Below are 11,662 nucleotides of genomic sequence, written 5' to 3' on the forward strand. Positions count from 1 at the left end.
TGGTCCCTTCCATACTACCTGGTCCTCACCCCAAGAATGTTTGTATATAGTAGCTTTTCCCCTATGCCCCTTTTGCATTTTTTTTTTTTTAATCGCTTACCTCAGTGGACTCATGTTGTACTTGTCATTTTTTTTGGCCTAAATTTCTCTCTGTCTCTGGGACTGTCTCTTTATCTATCTATCTATCTATCTATCTATCTATCTATCATCTATCATCTGTTTGTCTTTTTTTGTTTCTGTATAGAACCCTGGCTAACACTCTCCAATTACCACCATTCCTACTTCATTTGGCACCATTCGCTTACTGCCTTTCAGCCATATTTGCCATGATCATCAGATGTCTAACTCTGTTGGGGTCACTTAGGAGAGTGAAAGTACCATTCATAATTATCCCAGGACCACAAAATACAGTGGGACTTTCCTGGATACACTTGACCTTGTGGTACTACAGTCTGGCTGCTTACTCAGAAAAGACCACTCACTTTATTTCGTCACTCAAAGGTCTTTGCATTTGCTGTGTCTTTTCTGGAACAGACCCCAGGCTCCTGGCAGCCTCTTTCAATATGTAGTTCTAAGTAGTATCTCTTCACAGAGGCCTTTTCAAACTGCCTTATTTAAAGAGGCCTCTTCTGTTGGTTTCTGGTTTCCCTTATTGTTCTATTCACAAAAGTTCATGGTTTTTTTTGTTTTGTTTTTTACTTATTAATTTATTTTATATTATTTCCATTGGAATGTAAGTGACATGAGTTCAGTGACCAGCCACTGTCTAATACATTTCTTATTTCTTATAAGAAGAAACTGGTTGATATTTTTCTGGCCTTTCATTTACAAAGCTTAACAATACTCTCAGTTCTTTGAAGGCCTTCATTTGGGACCATTTGTAATCTGTGGTGGTGTAGTGCTTATGCATTGGGTTGCTAATTACAAGGTCAGCAGTTTGAAACCACCAGCTGCTCTGAGGGAGAAAGATGTTTTCTACTCTCATAAAGAGTTACAGTCTTAGAAACCCACAAGGACAATTCTATCCTGCCCTGTAGGGTCACTATAAGTCAGAATTAATGGGTTAACAGTGACTGAATGAAAGGGAGATAGAAAATACCTTTTTAAAAATAAGAAAGCTATTAAATGCATGTGCAGAATACTTTTGACCATTGAATCACAACATGGAAATTAACTCAGTAATAGGTTGTTTCCAAGAGAAAATGACTGTCAGCATTTCATAGTAGGAATATATGTGTGTCTAAAACTTTCTAGTACTTTGACCATAGCAGATACAACTCTGCATTTCAACTCCGTTAGTGAGGTTGCTATTGTTATATGTCATCAAGCCGTCTTGAACTCGGATCCAGCCTCTGTGCAGCAAATAAAATGTGGCCTAATACTGTGCCACTTTCACAGTGGTTCTCCTGTCTGAGCTACTTGTTTGTCAATGCAACTCAATGTTATGGATGCCTATGGAAAAATACCTGAAGTTAACTTTTCCTTTCCTCAGATCAGACTAAAGAGAAAAACAGGGCCACCAGCATTTGACTCCAGACTGCTTCTTATTTATTTTCAACAGTAGCTTTTATTTTATAACATTGTTGTATTCCTTCAATGGTGTGTACCACATCTGATAAGTTTGTAATCAATCATGCGTTAGGGCTGAAAAGCCCTTGTCTTTGAGTGATTTTGCCTTTTACTGTTCAGACAGTTTAACTCTCTGAGGCAAATATCTTTTCTTCTATTAAGAATTTAAAAAATTAGAATGCATTGCTTTATGGGCCCCAAGTTCTGACCACAAATTATGTTATTGAATGTTCTAAAATCTCAAACTTGCACTGTCCTAAAGCTAAGGGGAGATAAAAGACCACCTCAAATGCTTAAGCTTCCTCAGCCTTACAGTTAATGAGATTTATTCCCTACATGACTAATCATAAACTGCTGTAGGGAGAAAAATACCTTGAGTCAATTCACACTCACAGGAGACTAATTTCTCTTTCGCACTGTTATCACTACAATGGCCAGGGTTCTTCAGATTAGTGCCCAAGGCAGACTTTTTCCTAAGAAATAGTCAGTGAGCTGTGTAGAGTTAGAGACCATCACAGCGCAGGCAGAAACATTGACTTTGCCTTTTGAAAAGTTGCTCTGGAAAGCTATTGTATTCTCTGGGGCTCCTAGGCAGAAGCTGATAGGGAGACAATTACAGACATATCCACAGTTTTATGCAGCACATATTCATTCCTTCACAGAGAAGGTAACAGTAACTGAGTGGAGAAAGCAAGACAGTGTAGGATAAGACATTGCTTTTATTTTAGTCTGTTAGTTGGGTTGGGCTTCTTGGTGGAAAGTATCTTTCCCACTGGATATTCTGAAATCAGGGCGCATGAATGGGGTCATACAAAAACATCAACAACAACAACATATGATAAATAAAGTAGTATACAAATGAAACAAACAGAATAGGAGGGTTGAAGAAGATGCCATCTAGTTAGATCCATCCTCTAGAGGTCCTGCTGCCAGACCAGAAAATTGGGAGATAAAGTCAAGGAGACTGGGAGGCTGAGTCCTGAAATTAGAATCAGGGTACTAGGGTCTGTCCTGAACCCCACTTTTTAAAACTTTTCACTCACAAAGAGAACTGAGAACACACTAAATTTCCCTAGGTTCAGTGTACTGGGCTCATGGACTCCAGCTGAGTAGCTACCAGTGCCCTAGTATGGCAGCGAGTACCAATTTCCTCAGGCTGACGCTCTAAAGGGGACATAATTCCAGACACTAGGAGAATCTCTGAAAGCTAGTCACAGGACTCCCACACCAGAGCTTCTGATGTTAGCTGCCTTGAGCTCATAGCATGGAGATCGGGGTCAGCGGGTAGCCATAGATTGGAGGAATTGAAAAGAAGTAAGGAAATCTACCTTAGTCAGGTCATAGTGTGGCAGAAAATAAGCAGATAGTCATAGTCCAGGGAGCGAATTCAGTTCCAGTTGGCCAAGAAGAAAACAACCTCTCTGATAAGATGGATTTCCCCTTCTGGGGGTCAGCATGACAGCCCCCAAATCAGGGTACCCCATAAGCCCAATATAAAAAGGAGAGAAAAAATAATTTCTTGGTAAAAATTGCAAATCCCAGGCTCATTGTTCAAGTCAAAGACTACTGGTAAAAGGAGTCCTTTAACATACATTAGCAGAATAAGGGAGCCTAAGCTAAGGAATGCCAGAAGTTAGCTACAGAGCCCAGAAATTATCAACATAAGAAAGACCCTTGGAGCAAGCCTCAGTTTCAGAATAACTTAATTCAATTCCAGCTGGCCAGGGGAAAACAAAAAACAAAGACAAACCTCTGAGCTATTAGTGCATCAGCTTTCCTGCCTCAAGCTAGGACAACAAGCCCAGCGGTTGGGGTGGGGGTGGGGGTGGAGGAGCTACTATCCACTGGCAGTGATCCTACAAACATATGGGGAGATCCTGCCTGTCCTGGGGCCCTACACGGGACTAAGGGAATACCCCTACCCCCTTTGCTTCAGTGTTGCATATAGCACAAGGCAGCTATACCAGTGAACTCCAGCATTGAACATCACTGCAGGAACCGCTGCCTGACCTCTGCTGTGACCTTGTCTTCAAGGGTAATTCCGCCCAGCATCTGTGAGACCCTACACCAAGTGGGCACACCACCCTGCTACCTTGAGGCACGGTTGGAACTCCTTCAGCCCCAGGGTCAGGTGATCAAGCCTCAATTATATCCTTACTTACTACTCTTTACTCATGCTCCCTTCTATCTTTCCCACAATAGTCGGTCTCAATGGGCTGTTATTTTTTCTCTCTTTTTCTTTCTTTTTTCTCTGCACACCACACAAGGCAGTTGTGACAGCCCTCTACAGCACTCCACGCTGCTGAGGAAACCTCAGTCTGGCCTCTATGATGATCTTGTCAACTAGGGCAATTCTGCCCAACACCGGTGGCACCCTGCACTAAATGGGCACAACAACCTGCAACCTTGGGGCGGGGTTTAAACGCCACCGGCCCCACATTCAGGCAATCAAGGATCATCTATCTCTTTACTCTTTTTTTTCTTTCTCTCTCTCTGTTTTCTCTCCTTTTTCCTTTCTTCTTTTCTGTTTCTCTTCTCTCCCCCTCTTTCCTTCCACATGCCACTGCTGGTTTCCCGCCCCCTACCCTCTGCCTAGGGCAACTCTGCCCATCCAGAAGGGAGAGCTCCAGCCTGCCCCCTGCAATGCTGCACACATCATGAGGCAGTGCTACACACATCATGGCACAGGGCTCAGCTATCTCTTTATCTATTTTCTTCTTCTATTTCTTCTTTTGCTTCTTTCCCCTTTTTATCTCTAAAGCAGATTCAGTTTTCCTTTTTTGTTGGTTTCTTTTTTGACTGTTTTTATTTTTGTTTTGTCTTTGCAGTTTTATGTGTGTGTTAGTTTGTTTTCTATTTTTGCTGTCTTTGTTTTCTCCTTTCTCTCGTTGTCTCCTCTTTGCCCTCTCTTTCCTTTCACAAGCCACTAACAGCCTCCAGGCCATTCCCCTCCACCAAGGGAAACTCTGAAGGTCCAGTTGGGGGAGCCCTGCCCACACTTGTTGGCTTTACATGAAGCTGGGAAAGTCACACCTATCCTCCAAGATACCCCAAGCGGCTGGGGGATCTCCCCTTCAAATGGCTGGATGAACTCCAGCCTACACCCCAAGTGACTCGGGAACTCCTGCTCACCTGTGGTGCTCCATGCAGCTGTGGGAACATCCACTCAGGCAAGGAAAAACTCAAAGAATACATAAAAAGCATCCCAGCCCTACAAAAGATCCTTGCCCACCCAGTATGGGCAGAAGATCAACACTTACCAAGTGCAAATAAGAGACCGTCACATAGAATAACTCCACCTTGAAGGTGACAAAGAGAAAACAGCCCCAAGATAGCATTAGCCCAGTAGTGTAAAGAAGGCAAGACTGAATCACACACACACACACACACCACAAACTGATATGATAGGTAGGTAGGAAGACACCCAATACAAAAGGCACAAGATGACATCACAGAGTCCACAGATGGAGGTAATAACACTGAATATCAATGGACTGAACTCAGGCATTAAAAGGCAGCGGCTAACAGACTGGCTCAGAAAACAACCCATTAGTCTACTGTCAATAGGAGACACATCTCAAACTTGCAGACAAAAACAGGTTGAGAAGTAAAGGCTGGAGAAAAATATACCAAGCAAATGGCAATGCAAAAAAAAAGCATGGGTAGTAATCCTCATCTCTGACAAAATTGATCTCAAGGTACAAGCCATAACAAGAGACAAGGAGGAATACTAATAATGCTCAAGGGAACAGTAGACCAAGAATCAGTGCACAAAAAATATACGTGCCCAAAGAGAGACCTGCGAAATTCGTAAATCAAACACTCCAAAAGATGAAAAAAGAAATCACAGGCTCAACAATTATAGTAGGTGACTTTAATACACCACTCTCTGAAAAAAACAGATCACAGGGAAAGAAACTCAACAAAGAGGCTACAGATCTAAACAGCACAATTGGACGACTTGACCTGATACATATTGTCAGTGCTTTCCACCCAAATGGGAAAAAAAATTCACATTCCTTTCAAGCCTACATGGCACATACTTGAAGATAGACCACATTCTGGGACACAAGTCGAACCTGAGTAACTTCAATCAAATAGAGATTATACAGACCTCTCTCTATGATGACTGTGCCATGAGGTTGGAAATCAACAAAAAGATGATGAAGAAAACAAGGTCAAACTATTGGAGGATGCATAACTATTGCATAAGGAGTGGGTATTGGCCCAGATCAGAGATGAAATCAGGAAGTTTCTATAAACCAATGAAAATGAAAATACGATGTACCAAAAGCTTTGGGAAACAGCAAAGGCCTTTATTAGGGGAAGGCTGATAACAATACATGCACACATGAAAAAGGAAGAGAGACTTGTGGTTCATATCCTGGCACAAAACCTACACCAATTAGGGAAGAGTCAAGAGAACAATTCTACTAATAGCAAAAGGAAAGAAATAATAAAAAATCAGAGCTGAGATACAGGAGAAGGCAAACAAAAAAAACTATGGAAAAAAATTAATGCAGCTAAAAGTTGGTTCTTTGAAAGGATTAACAGAATTGATAGACAGCTGGCAAACCTAACCAAAGAAAGAAAGGAACAAATTTCAATAGCAAGGATGAAGGATGAAACAGGGGACATTACAATGGACCCCAATGAAATCAAGAGGATAATTGCACAGTCTAATGAAGGCCTGTACTCTAATGAATTCAACAACTTGGATGACATGGACAAATACTTGGAAAAACAATCCCTCCCTATACTATCCCAAATGAACGTCAAAAATCTCAACAGACACATAGCAATAGAAGAAATAGACAAGGTTATCAAGGTAGTACCAACAAAAACATCCCCCAGGCCAGGTGGCTTCACAGGAGAATTCTACCAAGCATTCAGGGAATAACTGAGCTCTCCTAGAACATAGAAAAAGATGGAAAACTCCCCAACTCTTTCTATGAAGCTAGTATCACTCTGATATCTAAAGCGGGCAAGGATCCCACAAGAATTGAGAACTACAGACCAAAATCCCTAAAGAACATCGATGCAAAAATCCTAAACAAAATACTGCCTGATAGAATACAAAAGCACATAAAAAATAATAATTTGCCATGACCACGTGGGATTCATGCCAGGGATACAGGGATGGTTCAATATACAAAAGACCATTAGCATTATTCTCCATATTGACAGGAAAATTTATAAGAACCACATGATAATATCAATAGATGCAAAAAAAAGCATTCAACAACATCCACTATCCATTCCTGTTTAAGTCACTCAAGATAGGAATAGAAGGGAAATTCCTCACTATTATACAAGCTATAAATGAAAAAGCAACATCCAATGTACTACTCTATGGGGAAAAGACGAAAACAATTCCACTGAAAAAGGGGACCAGGCAAGGATGCTGCTTGTCCCCACTTCTATTTAACATCGTACTGGAGGTCCTAGCTAAAAACATAAGACAAAGAAAAGACATCAAAGGTATTCGTCTGGGAAAGGAAGAGGTGAAACTCATTATTCGTAAAGCATATGATTTTATACATCAAAAATCCTTGAAACTTTAGAAGAGGAGTGTTGGAAGCAATAGAGGAATATGACAGAGTGTCAGGATACAAAATCAACAAACAGAAGTCTATCGGACAAGACCACAGAAGAGGCAATGAAAACGGCAATATCCTTTACAATAGCCAAGCAAAAATTGGAATATCTAGGGATATACCTGACTATAAAACAAAAAAATTTGCACGAGAAAACTACAGAACACTAATAGAAGAAACAAAGAGTGAACTCAACAAATGGAAGAATATCCCATGCTCCTGGATTGGAAGACTCAATAGTGTAAAGATGTCAGTTCTGCCCAAGGCACTATATCAGTTTAATGCTGTCCCAATACGAATACCATCATCTTTCTTCAAAGAATTGGAAAAACTGATTACCACCTTTATATGCAAAGGGGAAAGGCCCAGAATTAGCAGAGAACTCCTCAAGAAGAAGGATAAAGTGGGAGGGCTTTCTCTACCTGACTTTAGCATGTACTATATGGCCACAGTGGTCAAAATAGTGTGGTACTGGTATAATGATAGATATTCAGACCAATGGAAAAGAGCTGAAGACCAAGAAATAAAAACATTAGCATATAGGCAACTGACTTTTGATAAGGGCCCCCAAAATATCAAATGGGAAGTGGATACCCTCTTTAATAAGTGGTGCTAGTAAAAATGGATATCTACCTGCAGAAAACTGAAGCAAGACCATTACCTCACTCCATGCACAAGAATAAACGCAAGGTGGATCACAGACCTTGAGGTAAAACTCCAAACTATTAGGTCCATTAATGAGGGAATTGGGACAAACCTGCGAACCTTGGCACAGGGAATACATAGGTTATTGGAAATAGAGAAGAACACAAACACAGAAGAGGCACAAATTGACAAGTGGGATATACTGAAGAAAAATCACCTGTGTACATCGAAAGAATGCACTAGAGTAATAAGAGATCCCATAGACTGGGAAGACATCAGACAAAGGCCTTATTACTAAATCTATAATACTTTGCAAACTTACAATAAGTAAAAATCTAATTGCCCACTAAGGAGGCAGGCAAAGGACCTGAACAAAAGTTTCACAGGGGCAGAAATCTGAATGGCCAATAAACATATGAGAAAATGTTCCCAATCATTAGCCATAAGAGAAATGAAAATTAAAACACCTGTGAGATACCACCTAATGTCCTCAAAGATCTCCCAATTCAAAAAATCAGAAAGTAACAAGTGTTGGAGGGGCTGTGGGAAGATAGGATCACTTATCCACTACTGGTGAACTTGTAGGTATGTACAGATATTATGGAAATCAAGTTGGCGATATCTATAACAGATGGAAATCAAACTACCATATGACCCAGCAATCCGCCTACTGGGCATATACCCAGAAGAGGCAAGAAACAAACCATGGCCAGACTCCTGTGCTCCAATGTTCATCATGGCACAGTTCCCAATTGCAAGGAGTTGGAAACAACCCAAATTTCTGTCAACAGACAGATAAAAAAACTGTGATACCTACATGCAATGGAGTTCTACACGACCCTAAAATTGTATTTGGTAGAGGAGAAGACCTAAATTTCTATCTGTACTTATCTGAAAGTAGAAGTTGGAAACGAATACACAGTCACTGTACCAAAAACAACCAGTTGACATTCCACCATTTCAGAAGGTAGCATATGTGCAAGAACCAATATTACTGGAAAAAGTTCAGGGCTGTACTGTAAGAAAGAAATAGCGGAAAACAATGTTCAGGAGTTGATGGGATATTGACTGAAACACTTTAACAAGCTGATGAAGCACTGGAAGTACTCCTTCATTGATGCCAGAAATTTGGAAGGCAAGTACATAATTGACCATCTGACATGAAGAGATTCATATTTGTAACCATTCCAAAGAAAAGTGACCAAAAGAATGCTCAAATTCTAGAACAATACCATTGCTATCACATGTAAGTAGAAATTTGCTGAGGATCATCCAAGAATGGTTGTGCATTGACAGAGAGTTGCCAGAACTTCAGACTGGACTCGGAAGAGGACATGTAGCAGGGGATATTATTGCTGATGTCAGATGGATCTTGGATGAAAGCAGATAATACTAGAAAGAGGTTTACTTGTGTTTTATTGACTTTGCAAAGGCATTTGAGTGTGTGAATCATAAACTATGGATAACCTTGACAATGGGAATTCCAGAACATTTAACATTTTAAAATTTATTTATTATTAATAATTTTATAGGGTGCTCTTACACATTTAGTCCATAGTTCAATCATGACAAGCAGTATTGTACAATTGTTACCACAATCAGTTTCAAAACATCTTCTTTCTTCTTGAACTCCTTGATATCATCTCTCCTTTATCCCCCCCCCTCACCCCCCAGGAAAACTTTATTTTTCAGTTTTTTCCCTATAACATTCCCCCCCATCCCCATATCTTACACAATTCAATATATCCATCCACATACAATTCTATCCCATAGAATGGGGCTATACAATCATCAATACAATCGTTCCCTATTCCCCCCTTCTCCCACATCCTCTCTTCCTGTACCTTCACGGAATTACTACTCCTATTATTATTTCTGAAGGGTTATCTATCTTGGCTTTCATGTACTGAATGATCTTAAAAAAACACATGAACATACAAAAATCTAATATGATTAATTTGGTAAAGCAAATAAAGACAATAATAGAAAGAGCTAGAGGATAGTTATGTGGTTCATTGGTACTACACTGCACCCTGGATTCATTATCTCTTCTGTGTGGTCCTTCTGAGAAAATTTTTCCAATTATCTTACAAGTGGGTTTGGGGTCTCTACTACATCCATGCCCCTTCAATTTGGTAGCTTGATTTTTGAACTTCTGATACCTGATCCCATCGACACCTCGTGACCACACAGGCTGGTGTGCTTCTTTCATGTGGGATTTGTTGCTTCCTTGCTAAATGGCCGCTTGTCTCACTACTAGCCTTTAAGACCCCAGATGATATATTTTTAATAGACAGGCACCATCAGTTTTCCTCACCCCATTTGCTTATGCACCCACTTTATCTTCAGTGATTGTGTCTGGGAGGTGAGTACCATATAATGATATATTATTAGAACAAGTGATTCTTGTACTGAAGTAGATTTAAATAGAGGTCCAAAGTCCATCTGCTTCCTTGTTGCATTTACATATATAAACAAATACACATATATATTACACATATGTATATATATATATTTTTTCCCCCCTCCTCTTAAAAATTTACAATCCCAGATACTCTGTGGAGCGGTTCTACTCTGTCTTATAGAGTCACTATGGGTTGGAATCAACATGATGGCAGAGAGAGTGGGTTTTGATACATAGCATCTAATACAAATAGAATTAATGTAGATTTTTTTGGTTGTCATTTCTTTGTGTAGCATTCGATTAAATACCGTTCTGTCTTGTAATTTCTTTCACAATTCCACATGCATAACAATGTGTGCTTTCTGAAGAGGATGCAGCTTTTGGTTTTACCTAACTCTATTTACCAACAGCAGGCTTGGTAAAGTAGAGGGGTGGCAATAAAGAGGAAGCTCTTCCACGAGGTAGATTGACACAATGGCTGGAACAATGGGCCCAAACTTCATAGCAATTGTGAGGATGGCGCAGGACCCGGCAGTGGGTCCTTCTGTAGTTTCCAAGTTCAGATGAGTTGGAACCAGAGCAACAACACTTAACAACAATATTTGAATATATGTTTACAAATTGTGTTAAAAAAAGACTCCACGTGAAAAAATAAATTAGTTAATAAAAGAGACCAGGAGATTAGGTGATTAAAGATACCTTAAAATCAGGACTTTAAGATATCCTTTTGTTTATCTTACAGTGTATTTACTCCACTAAAGGGAACTCTACCAATAAAATGTCCAGCCTGTGAGAAAGAGGATAGTTTATTGTCTATATTACAAATGACAGATTTATAAGCAAAGCAGTGCCTGAAAATCCACAGTACTTTTCTTTGGCCAATGTGAAAAGTATGTAAACCTCTATGGAGTTTCCTCTCTCTCTCTCTCTCATAGGTATATAAAAATGGTTCAGGCACAAATGATTAGAAATTGAAAGCTAGGGGAAAATATTTATAGGTGATAACATGAAGAAGTTGCTTAATGATGGAGTAACAGAAATGCAAAGAGGGAGGCAAGGAGATTGAAATCACTCAAGGTTTCTTGTCAGAGATTCAAGAATCCATTGCTTCTTCCTTCAGTAGACCCTCATTATGTTTCAGCAGGATGCATGTGAAGTGGGTCAGACATGCAAATTCATTTTGATGCAGGTGTAGCTGCCAGCCTCTGCTCTGAGTGCTCTGAGCTAAACTCTGAGCTGTGCTAGTCAGGGGCCAGCAGAACGCTTTAAACCCACAGTGATTCATCACTATTACACATCACTTGACAGGTGGAATAATGTAATGAGTCTCTGTCAGGCTGGGGTGTTTTATATATAAAACACAGACTTGCATTCCCATCGTAGCATGGGCAGAAATCCAAGGACTTCGTTTATAAAAATGGCAATGGGGTTGTTGGCCTTTTGCTGT

This window comes from Echinops telfairi, unplaced genomic scaffold (assembly GCF_000313985.2).
Source record: "Echinops telfairi isolate 266 unplaced genomic scaffold, ASM31398v2 ScPeMD7_3509;HRSCAF=4178, whole genome shotgun sequence".
Taxonomy (NCBI): domain Eukaryota; kingdom Metazoa; phylum Chordata; class Mammalia; order Afrosoricida; family Tenrecidae; genus Echinops; species Echinops telfairi.